General features: G+C 41.9%; 1 long non-coding RNA gene across 2 annotated transcripts in view; it reads right to left on the minus strand.

The window, feature by feature from the left end:
* Positions 1 to 7,062, minus strand: part of LOC123521094 — a 23,169-nt gene extending 16,107 nt beyond the window's left edge. Inside the window, exons 1-2 of one of the 2 annotated variants that reach the window (XR_006679580.1) lie at positions 6,900 to 7,062; positions 1,155 to 1,281 (exon numbers count right to left, since the gene is read on the minus strand). This is a non-coding gene — a long non-coding RNA (uncharacterized LOC123521094). Of the gene's footprint in view, positions 1 to 1,120; positions 1,282 to 6,899 lie in introns of both variants that reach the window. The other variant, XR_006679579.1, reaches the window with a different exon arrangement.
* Between the last annotated feature and the right edge of the window lie 7,817 nt (positions 7,063 to 14,879).

Genomic DNA, 14,879 nt, shown 5'->3' on the forward strand with positions numbered 1-14,879 from the left:
CTGCTCTCCCATCACTTGTTTTAGTGGGAAATATTTGGGTTGTCCTTTTCTGACAGCTTTTGGCCTTCTCCCTGTTCCGGCTTTCACAGGTTTTACTGTGATTATTGTAACTCACGAGTTCAACAGATCTTAAAAACAGGTGCAAGAGTTTGCAGAGGGAAGGGGTCACTGGTTTTCATTTAGAAATAGGTGGGCATGCATTTAGCCACTTCTGCCAAGAGAGGTTCCCACATGGGACCTCATGCTACATAATTAAAACCTAGATGTGGTGGTACATTTACAGAGAGTTTTTTAGGCTTCCAAAAGCAGTACAGAAAAGGTCAGTGAAAAATTTGTAGTACACAGTTTATAGAACACTTTCATGTATACCAAGTATTTATTATTTTTTCCCCATTTTAACTGACTCTAGAATGGTGCTGTTGGGTAAGCACTGGATTGCAAACTGCAAGGTTGATGGTTCAAACCCACCTGCTGCTTTTTGGGAGAAAATTAAGGTTGTCTGTGCCCATAAAAATTTATACTGTAAACCTTTTTATAGTGTAATTTACAGCCCCAGGAATCCTGGATAGGGTTGATGTGTGTCAGAATTGAGTCAATAGCAGTGCGTTGGCTGTCTTGTTTGGTTTATGGTACCATTAGGTTAAGTAGCTTGACCAGAGTTACAAGGCTAGTAAGTGACAGAACTAGAATTCAAATGCAGGTGTTCTCATTCCAAGTTCAATGTTCTTATGTTAAGTCAAGCCTGGTCCCTGGCGAAAATGGTTTGTGTTCAATAGCAGCATGGTGGAGGCAAAGGCCTGGTGAGATGATTTTGTTACAATCTGCTTCTGTTAATACCCTCCGGAGCCATTCAACTTTGTTACATGTAATGCTGCCTTAAGTCAGCATCGACTCCATGGCCACCACCAACACAAAAGTCCGCAGTAAACGGCATGGTGGGCTGGCCATGTCTGACCTCCTCTGGCTACCCTGCCGCCATGAGGCAGAGGTCAGACCACCTCCATGCTCCGTCCTTCTTTACCTAATCTGACACCCACTGTTTCTCCCATGGCGCACTAAATCTATGCTGGGTTTGAGAATTCATTGCAATGGCCACATAGAACTTTCAGACAATACTCACAGTTAAAGGGGTTTATTAAAAGTTACTAGGTTACCACGAGTCAGGATCAGCAAACAGTAAGGATATAGTCATCGGTCCATGTCAACACCCCTCCTCAGACAGCAGCCAACTCTCTCTCAAGTCCTCAGTCTCTCAGCCACGTGGTCCCTTAGCTTCTGCCTCTGTGGGCCAGGAAGCCAAAGAAGAAATGATTAATAAACAGTCCAAAGCCAACATTTATCAGTACTGAATGTCCGTTGTAGAATTGGGGGGAATGGAATGTGTCCTTTTGCTTCAGCCTGCTTCTATGGTTCCTATTCTTTATTAACATTGTAGTAAAAAAAATCATGGCAGCCTCAGCCTTAACTGAACAAAAGTTAATCGGTATTCCACTACTCAAATAGCCTTGGTCAGAGATGAGGGTAGGAAGGCTGTATAATGAGGACTTATGCATGGCACAAGAAATGGGATCAACATTCCTGCTGCATCTAGAAGAGCTGAACTCTAAATAATGTTAAGGGAAGAAAAAGGGGCATTTGCATTCTCTATGAACAATGATGGCACAAGTTGTGCAGTGACTCTGGGCTTAGAGAGTTCCTCGCACCCTAGTGTCACTCAGCTTCGAGATACCTATCACCCTGGGTTGCCCCTAACTCATTCCTTGGGGTGGCAAGCAATGTACAGTGATATCTGAGACCCGGAACTCGACAGGACTTCCTTTTCTGCATCTCACATGTTTTCTTTTATTGATAGGGTTGTTTCACCACTCTTCTGTCGTTCTTTCTTTGTAAGTGAAAATATTTGAGTTTTTTTTTTTTAATATTTGAGTTTTCCTTCTCTAACATGTTTGAAAATATTTGCGTTTTCCTTCTCTGACATGTTTCTGCCTTACAAGGGTTCCAGCTTTCACAGGTTTTCCTGTATAACCCTTCTTCAGTGACCTGGTCATGGTGTTACTTCTGAGAGGGTATAAAGCGTTGGCTCAGTTGTATAAGTTAGATTGCCTGTTTCTCTGGGTTTTAAAAATCATCTTGCCACAATTGCACAAAAGGACAAATATTATTATGGTTCTGCTGTTATGGATTCTCTAGACTAGGCAAATGAATAGAGATGAAAATTTACGAGGAGAGACCCGGAGTGAGTGGGAAGGGAAAAGGGAGAGCTAGTGCTTAAAAGGCACTGTGTTTCTGTTAAAGGTAAGGGGGAAATTTGCCAATGGAGGGTGGTAATGGTTGCACAACCTAATGAACATAATGCCACTGATTGCACACATAAAAATTATTCCGCTGGTAGACATTTTGTTACCTATATCTTCCCATATACACTAAAAGCCCTTTTAACACTCTCCCCCTCAAAATAATCTTGCAAAGAAATAACTGGAAAAATCTCACCTCAAGTAATACATTTACTGGCATAGTCTCGTCTCCAGAGGGAATCTTAGAAACACACAGGCTTGGCCTCTACCAGTCACTTCTGGCCAAGCAGTTATCTGAAATGATGTTTTTGACTCCAATGACATATTAAAGCATGACCTCTATATGTGCAGGTGAAGCATTTGGAGGAAAAAAAATACACAAGAAAAAGTGACATAATTCTGAAAAGTTCTCATAGTGACTGCCAAGTTCGGACAGTTACAAGTTGTTAACGTGGACATTTTAACTCAAGGTTTCTGGACCTCAGAACTATGACATTTTGACTTAGAAAATTCCTTACTGAGGAGCTAGGATGAGACTATGGCAACTGACATAATAGAATGCTTAGTAGCATCCCTGATCTCTACCCACTAGATAGATGACAAAGCATCTCCCCAGTTTCATTAACTAAAAAAGATCTATAGACATGGCTCCCCGAATCTCTCCTACTTGAGCACTTGTTTTAACTGATGCACCCAGATATTGCAAAATAAAGCAAAAACAAAAACCCACTGAAGTGAGTTCTGAGCTGCACTCCTATAGAAATTTCAAAGGATTTAGATAAAAGTACATAGATAACTAAATATTCACACCATGTAATAAAAGGTCAAGGAGCCTCTCTTTACAGACTGCAGTGTACTGGTATGCTGTGCCTGCCTGCCTCTGACTTCAAGTGCAGTGAAAGGGGCTTTCAAAGGAATTACTCAGAGTGCTTGAAATGTGTCTCATGCAGTTAGAGGGCACAGGGGACCTGTGTCTGGTGACTGCCTATAGAAGAGAAGGGCTGACAGCTATTTTAGCAGTGAAGCAGAGGACTTGTTGAAGCCGAACTGAGATTGACCTGCATTCCCAAATGTGGTCATGAAAGTGTGTCAGAGCCTCCTGTGGGCCAGGTGTAGGCCATGAACAACTGCCATTAGCCTAAATAACAGCATCAGAAAAACAAAACAAAACCTCTCCTTGCTCCAGATACTTTTCTTGTATTAATTGTGAAATAGTCATGATCTGTTAATTTGGTTTGGTCACAACACTTCACTGCCATCTGCTGGAAAACTGTCAGAGTAAATAAATGTACAATGACTTGGCACCCCCTATTCAAATCTACCCAGAATCCCTTGGAAGAAAAGCCTGGCAATTTACTTCTGAAAAATCAGCTACTGAAACCCTATGGAACACAGTTCTACTCTGACATTCATGGGATTGCTGCATACAGTGAGGATGTAGTGTAGGTTGAGCCAGAGTGGACTCAGTGGCAACTGGTAGGTAGGTGGATGACAGGGTTACAGAGGGCACAACCTTGCACAGCCACATGGGGTGGCCCTAGGCCTCTTACTAGCAGGCTAGTGTGAGAGTTACAGAGATGATCAGGCTTAACAGACAAGAAGTTGAAGGTGAAAGGAGTCAAGAACTACCTAAATCAGAGAGCTTTTGCTCGGATGAAGGGAACAGTTGATGGAAACCACCAAAGATTAGGATGATAGTGATGTCTGAAGTAAATATGAAAGTATCCAAGAGAAGAAAGTCAGTTGTTGCTGTTAGGTACCATTGAGTAGGTTCTGACTCACAGTCAGCCCATGCACAACAGAATTTAAACACCGCAGGGTCCTGTGCTATCCTCTCAATTGTTTTATGCTTGAGCAGTCATGGTGTTGACCCATCTCCTTGAGGGCCTTCCTCTTTTTCACTGTCCCTCCACCATACCAAGTCTACAGAGTGTTAATCTAGCACATGAAAGTAAAAGTTAAGAGCTTTTCTGTTCCCCTTTCTTTCCCACCCTTTGACTCTGGTTAGTAAGTTGGGAAGAATTAGAAAGACTAGGCAGGGTTAGAGAGGATAATGTTCTTTTTGAGCAAGCAGAGAGCCAGCTTCTTCCAGCGGGAGAACAGGTAAAAGTTTTACTCTGTGTGTTTGTGTTTTGGTGACTTTCTATTACCTAAGAGGGACTTGATGGTGTTTTGCTCTGTTGTGCATAAGTTAGCTATGGGCCAGAACCTCTACTCGATGGCACCTAACAACAACAACAGGGAACACAGAAGTCATAGAGCCTGTATTTTCAACCAAGCGTATGAGAGATCTACTAAAGCGATCGTGAGAGATAAAAGTAAAGGCTTTGTTTTATTTGAATACTCTAAGAATCCTACTTGTTAAACAGACTGGGTCCATATTATAAAGGAGGATCTAGAAAAGATCCTCCAAGGACAAGTTCTTAAGTTTTACAAAGGAACAACGGTCATTGGATGAACTCATTTATTTTTTGCGAGTCAGTACTTCGGGGTAGAGTGTAAGGGAGTGTAAGGGAGTGTAAGCCTAAGTGTAAGGGAGTCCTGTCCTCTGAGAGCTTAGTCTTGGGCTTCACACTTTGAGAAGACACCTATAGCAGTCAGCTATGTCAACAAGAGCCTATGTTGCATAGGTGAGGTGGTTCCGGAGGGTTTTTAACTCTCTCATGAGTTCTATTGTTTTATACTTTAGATGCAATCATGTTGCTCCAGAGCTCCAAACATGAAATCACAGGTAAAGCTACCATTTAACATGTTTAAAGACTTAAGGCTGAATATACAGGCTACATGGCAACTGGGTTGCTATGAAATCAGAGTCTGTCCGGTTCTCAGTTTGGCATTCCGAAACTTACATTTCACTTCATTAGAGTTTAATCAGTCTCTGGGAAGTTAATTTATATAAAACAACTTCACAATTCAACCCAGTGAACAGAAGGTGCTTTATAAATTCTAATGTGAATTTACTGACTGTATAGTAAGTGTAACTACTACCAGCCACGTGCCGTGAACAACTGCCTCTTGCTGGGTATGTTTATTTGGAGGCTCTTTGTATGTTTGCCTTTCCCCCCCCCTTTGTTCTTAAAGGATATCCAGGATTTCAATTCCTTCAGCTGCAAACTACACAAGGGCAGGGATCCTTTTCTGATGTATTCTAAGAGATTAGAACATATAACCAATAAACATTTGTTGAATGAGCACCTGAATCTGAGTTAGGCTTTTTAACTGCCCTGATACTGGGTATTGGTACTGCTCATTAGGTTTCTCACCTGAACAAGTGGGAGCCCCACAATATATTCTGTTCTGCTGGTTCTAGACTCTTGGTGGACTCCACCCTTCTCTTATGACACCATCAACTGGGTATGTGGCATTTAGGTTACTGATGATTTATTTTAGTCTCTCTGAGGCCACCCTGCCCATTTTCAGATCATCTCATAGAGTAACTTTAACAATTTTATTTAACAACCCCCCCCCCCCAACTTGTCCCAAATTCTATGAGGGTTTTTGTTTCAAAATTTCCTACTTACTGACTTCCAGGCCAGGAAGGTAGGGAACAACTGGATTGTGGTGGTTTATGTTTTTCCGGACACGGAAGAGTTCTTTGTGCAGGTGCAGATCTACCCGGCTGCCAAAGAACTTAAAGGCAGAGGACTGCATTTTACTCAGTGGAAGATCTGGAAGCCTTCAGTAGGCTAACGCAAAGAAGAGATTGGCTGAATACTGAAACCTTTGTGAACGCAAACGAAGCTGCAGAGTGGGTCTGGGTTGATCCGATACGTAAGCAGTACGGACTGATAGAGCACCTTGTTCTTTCGGCCTTTTTCAGCTCTGACCCTGAAGCTGTTTACATGAAGTTCACTGTGAGCATGACTTTCATATTCCCAGACCCTTGTGGCACCAAAGACACCTTGTTGTCTTGGGAGTCTAGGTTACAGCTTTAGGATCGTAAACGATGGGAAGGGTGTGGAGAGGGCAGAAGGCAGCAGGGCAGCACCGATGTCCCTGTCTAACCGACAAGCCTGGGAATGGGAACGCGAGTCACCGCTCAGGTGTGCTCCGGCAGTTTTCTGTTGCCTCCGTGTGCTTCTCACTGGGATTAGGATATCCTAAATTTTCCCTATCTTCCGAGGCACATAGAGAAGAGTCATGGCCTCGATCTTCCGCATTTCCCCTTTATCCCTATTACCTTTCTCCTTCCCAACCTCACCCAAACCGTTGACTCCAAGACCCTCCCTGAAGAGTGCGCTTGACTTCTCGCACCTTAATTCAGGGGCCCAAAGGCCCAAATTCGGGGCCATAAACACAGCTGCTCGCACGCCCCTTGAAGCCAGGGGTGCGGCTAGCAAGGGACATGGGGAACACCCGCAGCCCTCACAACACGCTCGCCCCTCCCCCGCCCTCCGCCGGCCCCGCCCCGCCCACGCACGTCACGTCCGGCCAGGCCTCCGCCCTCCGCCCTCCGCTCTCCTCCCGCTTGCCGTTAGGGAGGCTCTGCGCCTCAGACGCTGCTCCGCCGGCCCCCGCCCCAGCTCCCGCTCCCGCTCCCGCCCCCGCTCCCGCCCCCGCGTCTCTGCCGCCACTGCCGCCGGGGGCGATCCGAGGGTCACTTACCGGGCTGGCCCCGCGCCACCTTCGTCTCTTCAGCTGCCTGTCAGCGACCGCCCCGGGAAGAGGCTCGCCGGCCGCGGAGCCACTTGGGGCCTCAGTTCTCGCCTTCTTGCCGTCGCCGCGGGTCCTGGAGAAGCGGCCGCGGTCGGGGAACGGGGCATCGCTGTTCCAACGGTAGGTAAACGGGCGGGTACGCGTATCTGCGCATGCGCTGGTCGCCCGTCGCCGCTGCCCTCCCCCCTTCGCCGCCCCCCAGTGCCGTGTCCCACCCGCGCCAGGCTCAAGGGCGTTGCGTTTCGAGACATGCGTTGTGAGGGGGAGGTCGGAGACAGTGAGTGCCCTGCAGGTGGGGCATTTCGTGGCAGGGGCCTCCTTTCAGGTTGGGGAATGAGGTAGGCGAAGCGATGCCCCTGGCTGCCGAGGAGGTGTGGCAGCGATTTTCCGCGGCTGCAGGGCGCGTGAGCGGGTGTGCCCCCTCACCATCTAGCTCCCCTAAAGTGTCAGGCACAACCACCCACGTCTGTTTGCTTAGCCTCCCCTGCGCTACGTCTCTGCCCACTTCCTTCAAGCTGGGCAGTGAAGTTGATGCAGAAGGAAAAAAAAAAAAAGTGTGGTTTATTCCGGGCTCAACTGCGCCCCTTTTTTAAGATCACGTGAGATGAGTGGTTGCTGACTTCCTTAATCTTAAAGAGAATGTAGCCAAAATCGGGCCGTTGTTGCACTGGGGACTTGTCTAAAATGCATCCCCCACCCCCCCACCCATGGGTCAGGCCAGAGAGGGACGCTGTTAAAAGCATTATGCTTCAGATGGGAGCCCCTGGTTCCAAGACACCATTATAGGAAATTGAATCAGTTGGCACATTCACCCAGAAGGAATTGGTAAAATCCCTTTTGGTTATAATCAGAAACCAGATGGACTTTTTCTGGTAGTAGTTGCACAAAGTAGTTGCATAATTTTATTCGGTTACTATTACGCCTTCTAATCAGTGAGAAAAGTGCCTAAATATGGGCATTTACCCTATTTTCAAGGAGTTGATAACCTAAAAATGGCAACTGGAGCCACCACGGTAATGTAGATTATGAACATTAAATAACTGGGGGTGGACCTTTCCTACAGAGGCAAACATTAAAGGATAATTTTGAATTACTTTCTGTGGCTGGATTAATGTGAGGCTATGCCATGAATTCCTTTTTGTAAGCCTGCAGTACTTGTTGGCCCAGGTTTTCCCACAAGTATTATGGAAGAAGTACTTGTTGAATGGAGTTGAATGTACATTGACATGCTTGCATATCCTTTCAGAACCCTTTCTAAAACAGTGCTGCTCTTAAAATTGGGACAGTATTTTCTCCAGTTAAATTATGTGTGACCCATTGGGGTTATGTGTGACACAGCTTAAGTCTGTGGAAAGAATAAAAAAGCTATCACGCTGGCCTACAATTCTTCATTGAATGAAGTAAATGTAACATTGTATTTTTAATTAGTACATATGCTATTTTAGCACAGAGAAAAACCAGCAGGATGAATAGTTACTTGTCAGGTTTTTTTTCACCAATAAAGTGACAACTTCTTTTTCTTCTATGGTTAGTACTGTAAAATTATTTTAAAAATCAATGGTGTTACTGAAAATATACAGTAAAATGCCAATTCAGCAGTTTTACCCTAAATATTCAGTGACAACATTCTTAGAGTTGTACAACCATTCTCACCCGTTTTTTGAGTTGTTTCACATTACCATAAACTCACTGTCCTTTTTCCCTCTGTCTTTGAATTGCTATAATCAGTCTGATCCCATTTGAAGACTCATTGCCATCAAGTTGATTCTGATGCATAGTTTCCCTATGAGTAGAACTGTCCCTGTGGGTGTCTGAGACTAACATTTTGTGGGAGTAGAAATCCTCATCTTTCTTCCATGTGCCTATATAGATAAATCTTAAAAGTATAATTCTCAAGGCCGACATTTTTTACTAGTTAAGCTAAACTAGTCAGAATATTTTAAGTGTAAGATTTAAATATTATCTCGGGGCCATAGTTGTAGAGTTCATTCAACCTTAATAGTTTCAGAAAATCTGGTGTCCATTAAAATTTGAACTTCTACATTTTCTCTCTTTTGATCTAAGATTTTATAGCAGAGTAAAAGTACTCAGTAGTGGTAGCTGGGCATCATCTAGTTCTTCTGGTTCATGGAGGCAATTAGTTACCTATTCTGTATCCTCCTATTCCTGACTCCTTCCTCTGTTGTTGCTCCAGGTAAACAGAGACTAATTGTGCCTTGGGTGGTGGCTTGCAAACTTTTAAGACCCCATGTACTGCACAAATTAGGTAGGACAGAAGCGCTAAACGTAAGCCAACTAAACTGCCACTGAGTTGCTTTTGATTCACAGCAATCCAGTACACAATATTGGGATGCCCCATGAAAACATGACCCTAAACCTCCAAACCAAGAAACCAAATCCCATGAAGTGTTTGGTTGTATATAAACAGCTTCAGGAGTTACCCTTTTAGTTATGTATCTGTTATAAATATATCACACAACTTTTGCCAGTTCAACTTTTTACAAGTGTACAACTTATTTGTAGCAGCTAAAACAATTGCCTGTTCAGTCCTACCTATATTCAGTGAATAGTTCCATCATCATCACCTTCCCCACCCTCTCCTTCCATCCGACCCATGGTAAACACTAATAAACTTTGTCTTTTTATATAAGTGAGGCCACACAATATTTGTCTTTGTGTGATTAACTTATTTCACTCACCATAATGCCTTCTGGCTCCATACAAGACTTCATTTTTCCTACTGACTGAGTCCATTCTATGTATATACCACATTTTGTTTGTTCATTTCTTGATGGGCTTTTAGGTTTTAGCTATTGTGAATATTGCTGCAGTTTACAAATCTCTGTTTTCAAGTCTTTTGGTATATAAGAGTGGAAATGAAAGATTCACTGGGTCATATCATAGTTCTACTTTTCATGGGTTTTGGTTTTTTTTAGAAACTGCTGCACTCTTTTGCAACGGTTGTGTTGTTTTGCATTCACACCAGTTTATGTGTTAGGATTCCAATTTCACCACATTTTGTTATTTTCTGTTTTTTTTTTAATTTAATTTTTGTATTTTATTCTTAGCCATCCTAGTGGAAATGAAATATCTCCTTGTGGTTTTGAGTTGTATCTCTCTAATGGCTAGTGATACACAGAGCATCTTTTCAGATGTTTGATGGGTATTTAATGTTCTCTTTGTAAAATGTATTCAACCCCTTTGCTCGCTTATCATTGGGCTTTTTCTCCTTTTGTTACTGCAAACATTTATATGCTAGTATATTTTGGTTATTAGGTTCTTGTTGGATATATGGTTTCCCAAGTTATACTCTTTATCTGTAGCTTGTCTTTACTTTTTAGTATTTAATTTTTATAGGTTCCTATTTAATTACTTTGTCTTTTCCTGTTTGTGCTTTGTTATTAGAGAATATATTGTTCAAAGCTAGGCCTCACAGTAATAGCTCTTCTTTTTCTTCTAAGAATTTTATGCTTTATTTTACACATTTAGATCCTTAACCACTTTGAATTTGTTTTAGTGTTTAGTGTGAGGCATAGGTCCTACTTAATTTTTCAGTTTGTGGAAAAAGAAAGTGTACTATTGCTATTTTCTCAGCACCATTTATTGATTTTTCTCCCCAACAATGTTATTGAGATATAATTCACAATTATACACACATACACTTCTTTTTTTTTAAACATTTTATTAGGGGCTCATACAACTGTTATCCCAATCCATACACACATCAATTGTGTAAAGCGCATTTGTACATCGTTTCTCAAAACATTTTCTCTCCATCTAAACCCCCGACATTAGGTCCTCATTTTTCCCCTCCCTCCCCGCTCCCCCCTCCCGCATGAGCCCTTGATAGTTTATAAATGGGTATTTTGTCATATCTTCACATACACTTCTATAGAGATATAATTCACATATCATACTCATCATGGACTACTAGCCATATCATAGTTTAGTCATATTAAAAAGAGTTGTATATACATCACTACAATCAATTCCAGAACATCCCCTCTCCTGTACTCATTATTCCCCATTTCTCTCCAATCTCTACCCTCCCATCCTCGATAAGCCAGTACACCAATTACTGTCTCTATACATCGTCCATCTTCTGCTTCATATGCTGTAAAACATACAGATAAAAAAGCAAACATATTAAGAAAAAAACCAACAATATTAAAAGTAAGCCAGAGAGATAAACCTCTGTTGAGAAACAAAGCAGGAAATATTAAAAACTAGAACAAATCCAAAATAGGTCAAAAGGGAGATCAAATGATCAGGTACCACATTTTAACCTAATTACATCTGTCCTAATTGAGTTTACAATAGTGTCTGTCTGATATCAAGGTGGTTCATATCCTTTGACTGTGGTCAGAAAGGATCCACCAGAGGCTTAATCTACATAGGGATCCTGCAAATGGATTTTGGACTTGTACTGGCATCCATAGCCTTTTGCATATTGGGTGTTCATAATTTAAGCTCAGATACCCTTTCCTCCTGTGTATTTGGATTTTATTATTTATTGGTATCCTTGGATCACACAGGCGAGTGTACTGCATTCATGTGGATTTAGTTTATGCCTCACTTAGATGGCTGCTTGTTTGAATACAAGCCTTAAGACCCCAGATGCTATTCTTTTTGATAGCCAGACACCTCTTACTTTCTTGATTACACTTTGCCATAGTACTCCCTATCTTCACATGATCTCTACATGAAGGTGAGCATCAAGCAGGGCCATATCATAAGACCTAATTGTTTTTAGATTGGGGCTGGAATTAAGTGTGAATCCAAACTCCATGCACTTGTCTGCATTATGTTAATCTTTGGTTTACTTTATAGGCCCCATTATTGTTTAATGAAAAAGAATATTATCAATCATCCCCCTGGGGTATCAGGTAATTCTGTTGATAGTGTCATTAATTTGCCCAATGGCATAACGTTGAGAAAAGGAAGTTAGGCAAGTATAAGACCAGCTTCCAACTGAAATCCATGAGATGCTAATTTGAACAGCTTAAACTCTTAAAAGATTGTATTGTTTACATTGATCGTGGCGGTTGGTTATAGTGGAAATTTCTAGTGACATTTATTTACAAGGGCACAACCTTGCCTATCAGATTAATACATGTCATAGTAAATCAAGGACGGGATTAAAATAGTAAATCCATGGTGATTCTGAGCTACCTTTCATTGGGCACCCACAAAGCAAGGGATCCTAACCAAGGTCCAGCGACCGCCAATTCTACAAACCTGGGGTGGCGGTCGTGTTTCTTCCTACACTAGGGGGTTTTGGTTGTAAGTCCAGGGCTACAGGTAAGTTTGAGGTGAAGCCCAGTTTCCATATGAAACCCTTTTAGAGTGACCTGTGAAGGCTGCCATGTTCCTGAAAGGACAGAGTCTAAGGTCTCTATAGTTTATAGCATACTGTCATTGAGAGCTGGATAGAAACTAAGTCAGAAGTGTCTAACCAGGAACATAGTACTGGGCTTAGTCTCCCCTTGGGTTCTATAGAATTATTGAATATCCCTTCCTGATGATCACCATATTTATTGAAGACTTTTTCCCTGTTGAAAAGACTTATTGTCTTTGTCCAAAATCAGTTGATCACCTCAGGACATGGATGAACCTGGAGAACATTATGTGTGAAATTAGTCACACAAAAGGACATATATTGTATGAGAATACTTATTACTTAAAAAAAATCAAGAAAAGCTTTTCATACTTTATAAGAAACATTTTTTGGTTGCCAGAGGTCTGAGGCCAGGGAGGAAAGAGGAAGGAACAGGCTACAGAATAGACAGGTATTATTTGAGTGATGGGAGAAACAATATTCAGCAAGAGGAAGCTGAAGGAGTGGTAATGGAAACGGAGCAAGACAATGGGAGGTTTGATGAGTTGTTGAATATAAAACTGGTGATCTGCTCTGTAAACCTTTCCCTAGTTCACAATAGTGAGTTTTTCTCTTTTAAAGTGTATTGTATAACTGGGACATAACTCATATTGGTCCTCCAAATAAAATCTGTTGACCATAGATGTGTATATTTATTTCTGGACTCTCAATTCCATTGGTCTGTATGTCTGTCTATTGCTAGACCACTCTCAGACTGTTTTGATTACTGTGGCTGTCTAGTATGTTTTAAAATCAGGAAGTATGAGTCTTCCTAATTTATTCATCTCTTTCAATGTTGCTTTAGCAATGTGGGGGCTCTTGCTGTTTCAAAAAAAGTTGAGGATTGCTTTTTCCCTTTCTTTAAATGAGACTGTTAGATTTTGTATTGATGCTATAGGTTACTTTGGGTAGCATTGACATCTTAATACTAAGTTTTCTAGTCCGTGAACATGAAACAGCTTTAAATACATTTAATTGTTCTTTAACTCTTACAAGTATTTTACACTTGTCATATCCTTGGTTATTTAGTATTTTCTTCTTGTGGATGCTTTTATAAATGGAGTTGTTTTCCAAATTTTGCTTTGAGATTTCTCATTGCTGGTGTATAGAAACCCAACTGATTTTTTGTAGTTGTTGTTGACTTTTGTTACGAATTTAATTGTATCACTCTCAAGTATATATTGTAAATCCTGACCACAGCACCTGTGGTTATAATCTCATTTGGGAATGGGTTGTCTCTGGAATGAGGCAGGGTTAGTGTAGGATATATTTTGAGTCCATCTCTAGTGTAGGATATATTTTGAGTCAATCTATAAAAGAGATTAAACAAACAAGCAGAACACAAATGGGGTAAGACAGATACCAAGGCACAGATTTTCAAGAAACTAGGAAGCAAACTAAAGAGACTAGGACTTTCCTCCTGAGCCAGCAGAGAGAGAGAGCGAGCACAAGGAGCCTGGCTGGTGCAGTGGGTTAATCATTGGGCCGCTAACTGAATGGATGACAGTTCAGACCCACCAGCTGCTCTGTAGGAAAAAGATGAAACTGGTCTGCTCCTGTAAAGATTGACAGCCTCGGAAACCCTTTGGAGCAGTTCTGCAGTTCTGCTCTGTCCTATAGAGTCACTATGAGTTGGAATTAACTCTTTGGTAGCCCCCCAAGAAGTGGCGCTATGAATTCATACTTCTGCCCTACTGAACTATAAGAAACAAACTTTTGTTTGATAAAGCTATCTACTTGATACAAAAATCCAATTAAAACTTAAGGTACACAGCGGATGGATGGATGGATTATGATAAGAATTATACAAGCTCCCAATAAAATGATTTTTTTTTATCTTAAAAGAAATGGTACCATTCAGACTTAAAATGGAGCTTAGAAGTCATGTAAGGCCGGGCATCTCCGGCCCTCTTGTCTAGGTCATGCCTACATTGTCGTTGGACCTACCAGTGGATTCCGGACTCTGTAGGAAAGGCCATTTCACCTAGCAGCACTCTGGGTACCTGATATGCTGCATTAGCATAGTGTTGTTGTTCGGTGCCATCAAGTCAGTTCTAGCTCATAGTGACCCTCTGAACAACAGAGCCAGACACCTGCACCTTCCTCGCAATTGTTCTTATGTTTGAGCACATTGCTGTAGCCACTATGTCAATCCATCTTGTCAGGGCTCTTCTTCTTTTTCAGTGCCACTGGACTTTACCAAGCCTGATGTCCTTTCCCAGGGACTGGCATCCTGACACCGTGTCCAAAGTAGGGGAGGGGAAGTCTCTCCATCCTCTCCTCTAAGGGGCATCTGGCTGTACTTCTTCCAAGATAGATTTGTTTGTCCTCTTGTCAGTCCATGGTACTTTCAGTATTTGTCCCCTTTTGCATGTAGCCTAAATAAAATATGTTGTAGTCTAAAAAAAGTAGCATTTCTTTTGTAGCACTCGACAGCATAGCTAAAGCCCTGTTAGCTCTAGAAGTTTTCTTATTGACTCTTTGGGATTTTTTAGCTACAGAATCATATCCTCAAATATAGATAAATTTACTGCAGCTTTTCAATCTGGATA

Source organism: Echinops telfairi, unplaced genomic scaffold (assembly GCF_000313985.2).
Source record: "Echinops telfairi isolate 266 unplaced genomic scaffold, ASM31398v2 ScPeMD7_7469;HRSCAF=8507_1, whole genome shotgun sequence".
NCBI lineage: Eukaryota > Metazoa > Chordata > Mammalia > Afrosoricida > Tenrecidae > Echinops > Echinops telfairi.